The sequence below is a fragment of the Pteropus medius genome, unplaced genomic scaffold (genome assembly GCF_902729225.1).
Source record: "Pteropus medius unplaced genomic scaffold, Ma_sr-lr_union100, whole genome shotgun sequence".
Lineage (NCBI taxonomy): Eukaryota > Metazoa > Chordata > Mammalia > Chiroptera > Pteropodidae > Pteropus > Pteropus medius.
The window spans coordinates 9,673,192-9,687,460 of NW_024350319.1; the positions used below are offsets into that span (position 1 = coordinate 9,673,192).

A 14,269-nucleotide genomic window follows, 5' to 3' on the forward strand; every position below is an offset into this window, starting at 1 on the left:
TTAGTTGTTGGGACTTCCAAGGCATGTTGGACAGCCTCAATTGCCCCAAATAAAATAGGGTAACATCTCAAGAAGAGGGAAGAGGGTGCGAGCAGAAAAACACAGGCTCATAAGAGATTATTTATTCCCTGATGTTGCCCAGGGTTACCATTGCATATTACTCTGCTAACTGCTGGCAAATACCTGACCTTTTGAGTAATTTAGAGCATTTCTGTTTCTAGCCTGGGTGGATAAAGATCATTATGTGTTAACACAGACTACAACATATTCTTCTTTCATAGGGAATCATTATCTAGAATTCCTGGGTTTTTCATTTTAAAGAAATCTCGATATCATATCTCAAAATTGACTGTGAGAATATCAAAGAAACCTGCAGACAGTTAATAATATTATTTTCTAAGCATTCATTATATCCCTGACACTGTGCTAAACCTGTGAGTATGTTATTTAATCTTATAACAATTCTTTGTAGTAGGTTCTGGTATTATCCTGTGGAAACTGATACTCAGAGAGATTGAGCAACTTACCTAAGATCGCACAGTTCGTAATCAGTTCAATCAATTTGAACCCAGGTCTTCCTGATTCTAGAATTTGAGCTCATAACTATTGTCCTGTATTGCCTTCCCTTTAATTCTCAGAACCTTGCAAAAGCTGATGCTTTTTCTAGCTAATGCTAGAAACAAGATGATTCTTTACTAACCAGAAATATGTACTATATGCAGACTTGCATTAGGTCTGCTTTTTTATTCCATTGTATTAATGGAGATGCCTTCTCACTAATTTTGAAAATGTTGACTGTGGTTCCAGAGCATCCTACGGTGGTGTTTTTAGCCTAATTACCTGTTCAAGTACCTTTCTCTCTCCAGCCTTTGAATTGTCAGTGGTGATTAGCATCCATGCCTGAGGAGAAGCAGAAGTAGTCCTAGTAAATGAGTGAAAAACCAATGGCCAAGAACCTCTTCATTCAGGTGACTGGTGGATTAGCTCAGCATCACATCCTACCCTCACAGCAGCTGTTAGCCAAATAGCAAGAGAACATGAAGGAGTCTATACTGAATATGCCAAATAATACTAGATGTTAACATTAGGCAGATCCTTTTTGAGAAAAGTAGAAATTGGAGTGGGCAACAACACTTGGAATATAAGTATAAAAATATGAAAATTTACAACTAAAAGCACAACTTAATCTGTGGAAATGACCACTGATATGGTCTAGTGATTGGTATATAGACATTTGAAGTTGAAGATGCAGGTCAATTGCTGTTTTTTACATTTTAATCAATCAGAAGTGAATAATTATTATCATGTGCATATTGTACATATTAAGTTTTCGTGTCAAGGGCAAACCTCTACAAAGTCAGAGGATGTTCATTTCACATTCACCGCGCACAAGTCTCTGTTATTCTTGGCTGCCTGTGTTTCCTTGCTTGGTTTATCTGATTCTTTTCTTCCTTCCCAAGTCCACCAAGTGTTTAGATACCAGATGGTAGGGAGATCCGAGACAGGTTCAGAAACCTTCTCTGTCTCATGTGGATGTTGTCAGGATTAATGAACTTACATATTCTAAAATGATTTTAAAAGGTGAAGTGCTATATAAGTGTCAAGCATGATTAACTAGCAGCCGAGTTATTAGGCACCTGAATATTATGCATCTTTTCTGAATTTCAGAAAAATGGATGTACACATTCATTTTCAAAAGCATTATTATTTGAATGATATTCAGGCACTCAAATCAAAGTCTAGCCCAATCCTAATTATCACTACTTTTCTCATTCCAGTCATGTAGACCTTAAGCATGGCATATTTATGCAACTGTGAGTAAGATATGTACAATTACCAATCTTGTGATGTTTTCAGTGTATCAGAGAAAAGACACACAGCACATTTGTAATTGTAATTGTAAAATATTAGTTGCCTTTAAACCTATACTGCATACTTCTAGCACAGGAAATATTGAGGGCTAGTGATTGGGAATGTAAACTTTGGCCCAGACTGCCTGGGTCCAAAGCTTCACTCCACTACTAGTTAAGTGTCTTTGGGCAAACTGCTTTACCTCTCTTTGCATTAGTTTATTCATGTAAAAACTGGGAACAATAATAATACCTACTTTGTAGTTTAATACATCTAAAGTGTACAGAAAAGCAGTTCCTGCCATGCAGTAATTGCTCCTTAAACGTTAACTATTGTCATTGTAATTGTCATTACACATTTCCACCATTGGATAGAGAAATAATAAATAAAATTGGTAGTTATTTTACTAGGACTCATACATGACATTTGACCCATTTACTTATAATATTAACCTATGGTTATTCAGCACTTGACGTGTGCATGGATCCTCACCTCAACTTGCTGAGATAGGTTAATAGAATGGTAGCTTTTATTTTTGCCTGATTTGCTCATCAAGGTTTCTATCTATCTTCTTCTGGTAATTCACTCTAGCCCAGCGATCCCCACCCTTTCTGGCACCAGGGACCAGTGCTCCTATGAGAATCTAATGCCTGATGATCTGAGGTGGAGCTGAGGAGTAGTTGTAAATACAGATGATGCTTTGCTTGCTAGCCTGCCGCTCACCTCCTGCTGTGCTGTCTGGTTCCTAACAGGACACAAACTGGTACAGATCTGCAGCTTAGTGGTTAGAAACCCCTGTTCTAGCCACTACCTTTCACCTGAGGTACATGGGTGGGCACAACCCCTTGCTTGATCAGTCATAGACTTCTCATCCTAAGGTAAACATGTGAACCAGCACAGCCAATCCAAGGCCTCCCCTGGCACACTAAAGAAGGATTTGACTTGAAAGTGAAGAACAAACAGCTTTGTCTCTGGGATCATGATGCTAGAAGAATGTGAAGTTAAGGTTAAAAGTGACCAAGTTCATTCCAAATGGGAAAGTATGGCTGCAATAGGAGAGAATGAAGCCAAGCAGAGCTGGGCTAGGCTGTGAGATGAAGGAGGAAGGGAGTTCCAGTGGCTTTGAGTCTTCATCCTAACATTTGAGGCCAAGGCCCCCATCCTTTGATTTGGTCAGATAGCCCAATATTCCTTCAAGCCATGTGAGGCAATAAACTTATTTGTCATGTTTCTCTTAAAATAGTTTTCTGTCTCTTGAAATTTAAAGAGTCTTTACAAGACAATTCGCCCATTTTTTAGATAATGGTATTGAGGCTCTGAGGGTTAAGATTTGTTCATGAAAATCAAATCATCAGTGATTTTCAGAGCCAGAACTTCATGGTCTGTTTAATGAGCCCCAAATGCTGTATTCCAGTAAAGAGAGCAAGGCCAAGGAACTTGGAAAGAGATCTGGTTATTATTGAAAAGGACAGAGAAGTTTTAGGGCACCATCAGCTATGACCTGATGGTGCCCTAAAACTTACATATAGCTAATTAATTCACTATTTCATCAAATATTTGTTTAGTCACTAAGAAACAATCCAAGGCAAGTTGTTTAGGTAGAAGAAAGGAGTGATCTGGCTCTCATGAGTAGCTGTCTGTTCTCAGCTGCTGTTGGCCTAGCAAGGGGTAAAAGCCACAGAGGCAGCCTACCTGTGTTTCCAAGTTGCTAATACAATGCATGCAGAACATGTCAAACACTTGGGCCTCTCAGAAAATTGATTATGGATCTTGCCCCTTCCTTAAAAAGCAAGCTTCTGTTTTTATTAGCATGAGTAAATATGGAATAACTTCTGAATACAAATGTGGATGACATTTTATTTTTTTCTGACATGTTTGGAAGCAGCCTGGGGCGGGGTGGCAGTAAATCAGTAAACATCACGGGTCCTACACCAAGAGTTCATCAACTGTGCTCACTACTAATGGGCTTAGGCCATATGTTTCATAATAGCATGTTTGCTAATATGGAATTGGGCTGCCTGGTTGTATGACAAAGCTACCATGTCAGTTCCCTGATATATAGAAACAGGCTCTGCTTAGCCAGCTGTGGAAATCTACCAAGGTCATTTTAGAAGTAATTTCCATTTTGCGTGCTTTTTTTCCCCCTCATTGACTGTAAGAGAATGTGATGTGCCTCATTACAGTGTGATACCAGGTGCATAACACAATAATGACCTTTACGCCAAAGACTGAAGTTCACAAAATTGATAAGATAGACTCCCAGTGATGTTTGGAACCATTAGCTAGAGGAAAGAACAACATTAACTTCTCGACATGGGAGGTCAAAGGGTCAAGGTGAAGGCCTAAGATATAGCCATGTCTGGGCACAGATAATAGAGAAAAGCAGTGCTGCCTGGCAGCATTGGGTTTTGTAGCTCTCCCTGTGAGAGTCAGAGACATCCTGGAGCATGTGGAAAGTTAAGGGAAGGGCTTGGGTTCAAGGCCAGGACTGATAGGAGAGTAGTGCATCCCAACTCCACAGCAATGGTCTTGAGTGATGGGCCTCTCCAAGCAGGAGAGTTGTGATAACAGTCACCTCTGTTTCTTTGTTCAGGTCTTTACTAATTTCCTCTGCTTTGCGTCTAACCTCAAATTATGCCATCTCTATGGAGGCGTTACTTCTTTTCCTCTACTGAGTTCCAAATTGTTGGTGCTAAAGTGAGAAATAAGGGATTTGTTACGGAGCTTTTACAACAACGGGAAACTTGAGCATTCTATTTTCACCCACCCGGGGATGGATTTCCTGTCAAAACCATGTCTGACTTCTGTTCTTTATTGAGAATGGCCACATGAATCAAATCTTTTACTTTGTGATTATGGCTGGATATTGACTGCCATTTTATTAAACACACATTTACAAATGGCACCTAAATACACGTTGCTGCTGCAGGCCTTAGAACCTTTCCTAATGCAGTTTTGTCAGAGTTGCTTGTAGCCATCTCTTACTATTTTTGCTCTTCTGTTTTCACTCTGAGTGAGAATGATGTGTTTCACGTCTCCTACAAACTACAAGAACCCAAATCTAATGTAAAAAAATATGCAATGAAAATAGAAAATAAAAAGTCACATGTTATCTGAAACCTAGAGCTTGTGAAGAAAGAAAGAAGTAATGAAGAACCAGAATGAGAATGCATTTGGTCAGAAGGAAAGAGAAGTGGGAGTTTGAGTGTTAAGCAGAGGAAGCAGAATGCCTACAACGATAAATAAAATGGCTTATTTGTTTACATCTCTTGAGTTATAAGTATGTCTGTCTGACTATGGGTTAATAGTTTTTTAGGAGGGGCCTATTGCGTGTTTTTATCTGTGTTTGATTTTGAAAGCTTCTAACTCAACCAGGGACAAAGGCTCTTATGTTTCTCTAATGCTCACAGATGAATAATGTCTTTTTAAAATATTGCCAATTCTGCTGTCATTTCAGGACCCCAGAGACTCTGCTTATTAGGATGGCAGGCGAGCGAAGAAATGAGTTGGGCATAGAGGTGGCAGGGGTTAATTTCATATTTGTCACAAGATCTTGCATGATTTCCCTAAAAGATATTTAATTTCCACTGGGCATAATAACTTGCAGCTGCCGGAATATGCTGTATACTAGTGGCGAGTTCTTGTCTTCAGAGATTCATGCAAGTCGTTATTTAAAAATAGAGATCCGGGAGTTACAGCTGGCGAATTAATCTACCACTAAGGAAAGCTAAGCAAGTGACCCACTTAACTGTTTTCAGGAACCACAGCTACACTGAATCAAACTTTCAAAAATGTTCTGCACCAAGAATCAAACTAATAGATCCACATCCCTATGGAATTTCATGGTCTTCTCTTAGTCTATGTTTCTCTTCTTTATCTCTCTTTTGTATTAGTTGGATACAACTAATTCAGATCCTCATCCATAAACCTCTGAATGTTGACAATTTGAATTCTTAGATGCTTCACCATCTGCATCCTTCTTCCCAAGGATGCTGACAGGCTTTCCTTCCTTTGTCTCCTCTTTCTCTGCATCTCTTACCTGCTCAGGAAACCCCCTTCAGTCCATATTTTCTACCACATGAGCTCTCAGACCTCTGCCTGACTTCAGAGGGTTCAACTAAGAGGTCCAAGCCATGTATTTGCTCACATTTCCTCTACTCTCTCCACATGCACCTTCTTCTCCTAGCATAATGGTCTCTACCCTTTCATTCTGTCTCCTCACCCAGATCACCTTTTCCATTCCTCTCTCAGCCTGAATATAGTTTATACATACTATAAAGCTCCACTGTGTCTATCCTAGGCCACTTTGAGTTTTTTCTTCAGACTTGAGAGCAGAGTTGACGTAACCAGATCATGGCACGTTTCATCATTGGTCTGTGAAGACCCTGATCTGATTTTTAAATTAATCAATTAATTCATGTATTTATTATATTGATTATTATTCCCTTCCCCCTCTCTGCATAGGCAGGCATTCTGTTGTTTTATGTGCATCTTTTTTATCGCATATATCTTTGCCAAATAATTATTATTGTTATATGTGCATGTATTTTGATTTGCACAAATGACAGATGTTAGATTTCATCTATTTCTCACTTTATTCATTCAGCCCTATACCTTTTAAGTCCATCCATGTCTGTAAATCTGGCTGCTGCATATTCCATGGTAGGCAACCATCACCTTTACCTCTGCCCTCTCTTCACAATATACACAGCCAGATTCCTCCCACTTTGGATCTTCCCTTCTCTGAAATCCTTGGTATTCATTTAGCATACAAATGAGCTCTTAATGATATGCTGCTTTGTATTTCTCCTGTAAGAGTTTCATGTGTTTTTCCTTGTCTTTTATGTAACTCCCTGGCCACAGGGATGTTCACAGACCATCCTTGTACTCTTCCCTCCCCAACTCTACGCATCTAGACCTCTGCAGACCTGCTTTGGAACTGGGTACATGATCAGCGCTCGATAAATCCTTTTTTATTTAGTGAATTGAATAGCATGACTCAAAGAGGGTAGGTATTTTCTCTGTCCCTAACCATTCTTCAGTGTCTAAAATTTGGTGCTTGGCATGTATTTGAAGCAAACGGGTGTCTCCCATTCACATAAGAAAAGGAATATGGAGTAGAGAACCATTAAAGGGGTCCAGGTACTAGGTTCTGGTTTCTAGTCGGCCACCAACTATGTATGTGACACGTTTTGTGTCAGATAGCTTCTCTAGGTCTTGGTTAAACTGAGTTTAACCAAAGATTGCTCAGATCTTTGTTTACTCTAATTTGCCAAAGTTCTGTGACTTCACTAACAGTTTTCAGCATGAAATTATCTCCACAGAATATGGAATAATCATACTCAAGGCAGCAGAGCATGGAAGAGGTAGTATTGGGTAAAGGTGAGAACATGGAAGAGGTAGTATTGGGTAAAGAAGTCTATGAGTTCTGATCTTAGGCTCCCAGAATGAATACTAATGGAGACAAAATGAATACTACCTATAAAGTACTTAGAAGGATGTCTGGTACATAATCAGTGCCATATAAGTGTTTACTATTATTTTTATAAATTTACTATAAATTTTATAAATTTAAGAAAACCTACTAGCCCTTGTGAGAAGTTCTTGTCTGACATTGGGAAGTCTTAATGCTGATATGCAAACAAAGCCCCATGAATTCTAGTTAATAGTTTTCTTTTATAAGGCAATAATTATCAGACAACAGTCTGGTTTCTTTTAGGCCTAAACTGTTGTCTTTCTGGTAATGGGAAGGTTTTAATTGTCATGGCTTTTATAAAGTGAAGCAAAGGAATACTGTCCTTCAGGATCATGTAGCAGCCAATAAAGATGTTGGGACAAGAATCCTGAGTTCTGTATTTGCTATCAAAAAACAGAACAAACAAACAAACCCTGTTTCTTCTATAAAGCAGTCACTTAGAAATGGAAACAATATGAAATTATTAACATCTTATGTAGATAATATTTTCCCCTAAAGTAGTAAAGTAGAAACTAAATAATCTAATTTGCTTTCTCTTATCTTTGGGGAATTGAGTTCAAATATTGGACAAACCATTATTAAAATTCTGAACAGCATTTAAAGCATGAGCTTGTATGTTACTCTAAGGCTTCTTTTTCTCTAGGTCAAGAGGTAAAGCTATTTGTCTTAAAGAAAGAACAGAAAATGGTATTGGTAATGGGCTACAGATTTTATAGCTTAACTCCACTGGTTTCGTGAGCAAAAATAATGTTTGATAACTATTTTATTCTACTACTCTACTGGGCAAAAGAAGTCTTAAACATTTCAGTTTAATGCTTTTACATACAAAATCCAATTTGTGAATTCATCCGCCACCTAAAAGTTAAAAAAAAAAATCAGAAATACAAAATGAGAACTGGGAACTCCATATGGACTAGAAATTTGGGGGCCAAGAAAGGATTAAAACTTCTACTCAAAAGATTGGAGAAATAGTCAACATGTTCAGTTAGCAACAATGGCACAGGGAAATGACCAAGAATCATTTGTTTTAGAGCTCAGAAACACAGGAATTAACTATAAGTTACATGGTGAATGGGGATTTAAAAAAAAAAATCGGTTTGGGAGTTTTTTTGTTTGTATATTTGTTTTGTTTTACTCATGAATCTAACTCGGAATACCATAGTTTCCTATTTAAAAAAAGATAGGCTGTGTACCAGCAGCATCTTTTTGTGTTGTGTTTCTCAGGTAGTTCTCAGCTAAAGCTGCCATTTATTTCCATGTGGTATAGACTGAAATAAAATATGCACTTTGAATAACCAGGAAGGATTGCCATGAAAATTCAAGGAGATAAGACATGGGTAGGCAATCTGAAAAATCTACAGTCTTATACACATATTTGTTTCTGCTACCATCACCTTCAGTAAAAATCAGAAGAGTGCTTATGGTATACCAGGAACTGCTTTAGGCACTGAGGATTCAGAGAAATAATAATATTGACCTTTGCTCTTAAGAATGTATAACTATGTTGGGGAAACAGACATGTATACAGAAAATGTGAATGTATTGTGGCAAGTGCAATGATGGAGATATGCCAGGTGTTTGGCAGCATACATAGGGATTCCTTACTAAGTTTTTAGAGACAGGAAGGTGAGAGGAAGTTAGGGAGAGGAAGTTAGGGGAGTCTCCGGGGAGAAGATGGCATAACTATAGCCTTGAGGTGACAAATAGCATGGTGTATTCTAAGTCAGTAAGGGATCAGTATGACTAGAGCTTAAAATATCAAGCAGCAAATAGCAAAAGATGAGTCTCCAAGGGTCAGATTACAGTCATGTTTATTATGTTAAGATTCAGATTTTATCCTGTTGGTGACAGAAACCCAGGGATGCCAAGGCATACATAATGTGTTCACTCTGGGGGAATACGGAGGGTGGATGTGAGCATCAGGGTGAGCAGGGAGGAGGGTATTGCTGTAGTCTTGGTGAATAACAGTGAGAGTGGGTGAGAGCTGGATAGAACAGGGAGGGCAAATCTGAAAAACAGTGAAGAAAAGCAATGTATGGTAAATAATTTTATAAGAGTTGGTGAGAATGACTCTCAAGTTTATAATTTGATTGATTAGATAGACTCATAGTACAATTTATATACAGAACACTGAACAGAATCAGATATATGGGATAAGATACATGTTAATTTTTTTTTTGTCTATGTTTATCTTAATGTTTTTATAAGACATTTGAATGAAGGTGTCCAGGAGGCAATTGGATATATAGCACTAAACTATAAACAATAGATCTGAGTAGGAAATTCAGATTTGTAAAGTCACGAGCATATGAGTGGTAGTTAAAACCCTCAGAGAAGAGAGGCAAGGACAGAAGCCTGGGAACACCAGCTTTTAGAGGGTTGGCCAAAGGGAAAGCCAACAAAGACACCTAGAGAGGACAGTGAAATGATATGAAGGCACCCAATTCAATGCCATGTCACAGAGGCCAGAGGAATAGAGGTTAAGGAAAGTGGTGGGATCCAAAGTGAAACCAAAGCCACAAAATCCAGTATAAGAACTTATAAAGAATCCTTTGAATTTAGAAAAGCCATGACTCTTTAGGTACTGTTAACAGAGCAGTCTCACTGCAGGGGTGGCAGCAGAAACCCATCTGCAGTCAGCTGAGGGGTGAATTTGGGGAGCGTGAGCACAGTCTTCCTTTGCAGAGAATATTGGATGTGAGGGCGAGGGATAGGATGGTAGCTAGAGGAAATGCAGGGTCAGAGCAGGTTATTTTAAGAATGGAGAAGTTGAAGTAAGGTTGGGAGCTTGAACATAAGGAACCAATAGTGGGAAAAGGTAGAAATATATGATAAAACAGAAAAAAAATTTTTTGACGTCATATATTCTTGAAGGCAGTGAAAGAGCTGGAAGGGGATGGAATTTTTCAGCAAGGGTGGCTTTAATCAGAAAGGACTTTAGCTTTTAAACGTCTGAGACTACAAGAATGGGTGGAAGGAAGGGAATGGGTGGGGGAGGAGTGGAGGAGGACAGGTAGATCATGCTTCATGGCTTCAGGACAAAGGTCATTTATCTTTACCCATGCCTTAAGGTCCAAACACAGTGACTTAGCAGGTGAAATCATCTTCATAAGTCCCTCATGATCCTTCTCAGGGTTGCTCTCCCACCAGCCTTTGAAGCTTCCCCCCGCAGTACCATTGCTTCTCATGCTGCTCCTCTCCCATCTCCATCATAAGCCTTTCTCCAGTGGTGCTGGATTCCCCACATATACACTGTCTTCCCCTTAAATTAGCCATTGATTGTCTGCATTCAGTATACTATAAACTATTTCATTCAAAGATATAAATATCTGATACCCAGTCACTGGTCCAGCCTTCCCAGCAAGCAGCATTGCCTTTCAGATGGACACCCTGGCTTTCAGAGGCCTTGCCTCATTAGACCTTAGCCCTCTATTCAACCTTTCTTCTCACACTTCATCAATATGCACTCCCTGCTCTAGTCACACACTTTTTCAGAAAGTAAGCACAGGGTATAAAAATCACATGGTTGAAATAATAATTAGGACAGTGAAGATTTCCTGAGGCGTCCCCATTGTCATACCTGACAGAGGAATGCCACAGGCAGCTCTGTAAAGAAGGGGGCTGCTGCTTCTGATATGGCATATTCCAATATTCTTACCTTTATTCATTAGAAATTTTAAGCTACAGATTAGAAATACTATTCACTCCTTCTATCTTAATAGAAAGTTAGGAAAATGTGAATCAGCACTAGTGATTTTTATAATCAGGCTTTACTGCTGTTTGCCCATTAATGTTACAATCACGGAAGCAAAGGCTAAGCCATTTTCTCCTAAAAGAATTATATATAGTGTTTTTCATTATGTCTAAATGATCTCCAAATGAATAGAAAAAAAAATACCCACAGGATCTCCTTCGGCTCAGCATCAGGCGTAGATGCCTAAACCTCAGATGTACCAGCTCTGCCCAGGCTGATAGGATAGCTGGGCTCATAATAAAAATACCTCAGAGAGTCTGATCTCTACTGAGTTTGGATCTAGAATGTATAACTTTATAGTTAGGGGTACTGGGTTTAGAGTCAAAATGATTTGCTTCCTGATCACCACTTACAGTGAGACCTATCTTACAGAATTGTTGTGAGGATTAAGTGTGATCATGAATTTAAAGAATTTAGCCTCATTGCCAGTACATAGTAAGATCTCAATAAGTAGAGGCCACTACTGAATTATTGCTATTAATAATTCATGCTCTGATTTAAGAAATTGCCTGTTATAACTGGCTTCAGGCAGAGTCTGGGGCTGCTTTCTCATCTAGCCTCAGCTATATGGCTATGAATGGTGAGTTTCCTTTACAAATATGCACACATACTTTCTTCACTCTCATTACCAAAGCCTGCTCTCAATACTCAATTAATATGATCAGCCACTTAAGGTAATCGTTTCCCAAGAACCAAATGGCTTATATTCAGTGGCACCCACTGTAATGCAATTAATTTTTTTCCCAATAATATTCATCTAATAGATAGGTACAGTATAAATGAGAGCCATAATGATAAGCTACTTCCTGTTTGTTTATTTTGAAAAGACTCATTAGGGACAGTGGTCTTTAATGTTAATGAAATGATACAACCTAATTAGGGAATTACAGTTACACACACTAGTGCTAGAATGAGGTAGTGTCACTGTCTGCACCTTGCAGTTGCCCTCCTTTATTTAATTTAATGTTAGACCAGACCCTATCCTTTCCTTGGGCCCATTTTGGAGTTCAGCTATCTTAATGCTGGTAAAAATCTAAGCTATAAATATCTTGCTTTTCGGTAGAGCAACTCATGCCTGAAAAAGTTGATAATGATTTCAGAATTTTTTTTAATTGAGTTTTTAATTACAACACAGATAGCAAATATCCCATTCACATGTAATTTTGACAAAGATGACAAGCAATTTCATATTCTTTGGAGATTATTTGACAAGTATGGGAGCCTTCAGTTAAGTACCAACTGCTTTGTTTTAGGACAGGAGTACCTGACAAGCACTCACTCAGGGAGGATCAGGAATTGGAGCATCTGAATCTCAATAAACTATTTAATAGAATATTCCAAGTGCTATAGCACAAGCTGCCATTGGGAATGTAAATCCGATTAGCTGGCTAGAATCTTTCTTTTTTAATTTATAGTCCATATATTATGAATTGGGATACTGTATAGCCAACTGGTATATGAATAAGATTTTGTCATAAATTTTTCTATCTTTAGACTTTATCAGTACAGCGCATAAAATGTGCAAATAAAGTTTTCTAAAATGCAAAGCTTAAACTTGAGATGGTTACCATGTTACTTTACTCTTTTTATCTCTTGGTACTTATTTAAGAGTTCCAGAGCTTCAGAACTAGAATTAGACCAAAGAAACTGTTTTACCCCAAAGAGAAAAGAGCCACCTCCAAAAGCTTTCAAAGGTCATTTTTATAAACCATTATAATATTCAGAGGCCCAAGCCGTTGTATCTTTTTAAACAACAGAACAGTAATTCTACAAACAGGAAAAGAAAATTCTTCTTAATTAGAGTCCTACAAAGGGTGATCACTTTTTTATTTCACCAAGTAAAGACTGTTTATTGAATAAATACTATCTGCAACTGCTTAAGTATGCCCTAGGAATGCAATGGAAAACAAAGCTGGATATAAACTATGCCCTCAAGTATCATATAGTCTGGGGGGTGGACACTTATTAATTACACTAATATAGAGAAAATTCACATTGAGGTAGGTGCTGTGAAAGAAACATGCTTCTCTGAGAACATGTAACATTAATTTTATATGGACGAAGAGAGTGAGAGAACTCTTTCTCTTTAAAATTGATTCTTGGACTTAAAAGGTCTTAGGCTATATAGGGCCTCATAGGCCATGTAAGGATTTTTAACTTTATGCTAAGAGTAATAGAAAGTAATTAAAGAATTTGAAATAGGATTTATGTTTTTAAAAGAGTCTTCTGGATACTATTGGAAAATGGACTGGAGAGAAGCATGAGTGAAGGAGTAAGATCAATTTGGGTGGAATTTCGGGTGTATAGATATGACTTAGTATGATGGCCATGATAATGGTGAGTAGTTGGCTATGAAGAATATTTTGGAACTAGAATTGCTGAGATTCATTGGTAGGTAAGGTGGTGGGGGGAAGAAAGAGAGAGGTATCAAGGATGACTCCTATATTACTGGCTTGAGCAACTTGCCACTTAATATCTCATTATTGAAATAGGAAGATCTAGAGAAGGAACAGGTTGAGGCAGGAAGAGAGAATCAAGGGTCTCTTTTTGTGATTGTTATATTTAAGATAGCTGTTAGATATCCAAGGCAGGGAGATATACAATTCAGAAGATGAGAGGAGTATTTTGCTAGTAGATATACATTTAAGAGATATCAACATATCAATGGTATTACGTCCTGGGAGTAGATAAGTTTTCACAGAAATAAGTATTATGGAACTTAGAACATTTCAAGGACGAAGCAAGAGGAGAAATCTTCAGAGCTTCTTTCTATGAAAGGGATGACATTTTAACACCCACGAAATAGAAAGAACAAAATATCAGTCCTTTAAATTAAGGACATTTAGTTGCCGAAGTCTTCTCTCCATGGTTCTTATCATTCGCATTGTGCTGCAGATCAGTGAGAACTTTGTCATGGAGCAGCAATTGCAAACAACTGCCCTAGAGTTTCTGCAACTGCCTTAGGCAGAAATGACTGCATTTTGGTAGCAGAGGGTATTATTCACACTCAGCTTCACCTGACCTCTAAGACTCTCCGAGTTTACAAACACATCTAGGGGTTCAGGACCAGAGTAGTACAGGATTGAAACTCACAGAGCAACACAAGAACCTGCAGTATGACCTCCATTCCCTCCTATTCTAAAACACAAAGGCAGTTACTTCCTATGCACTTTGTGACATTCTTTTTA

The 14,269-nt window shown here is 38.3% G+C and overlaps 1 protein-coding gene across 2 annotated transcripts in view; it reads left to right on the forward strand.

Moving 5' to 3' along the window:
- The window catches only part of ST6GALNAC3 (ST6 N-acetylgalactosaminide alpha-2,6-sialyltransferase 3), a 478,754-nt gene that overhangs the window by 382,092 nt on the left and 82,393 nt on the right, over nt 1-14,269 (forward strand). The gene's annotated exons all lie outside the window — the stretch shown is intronic.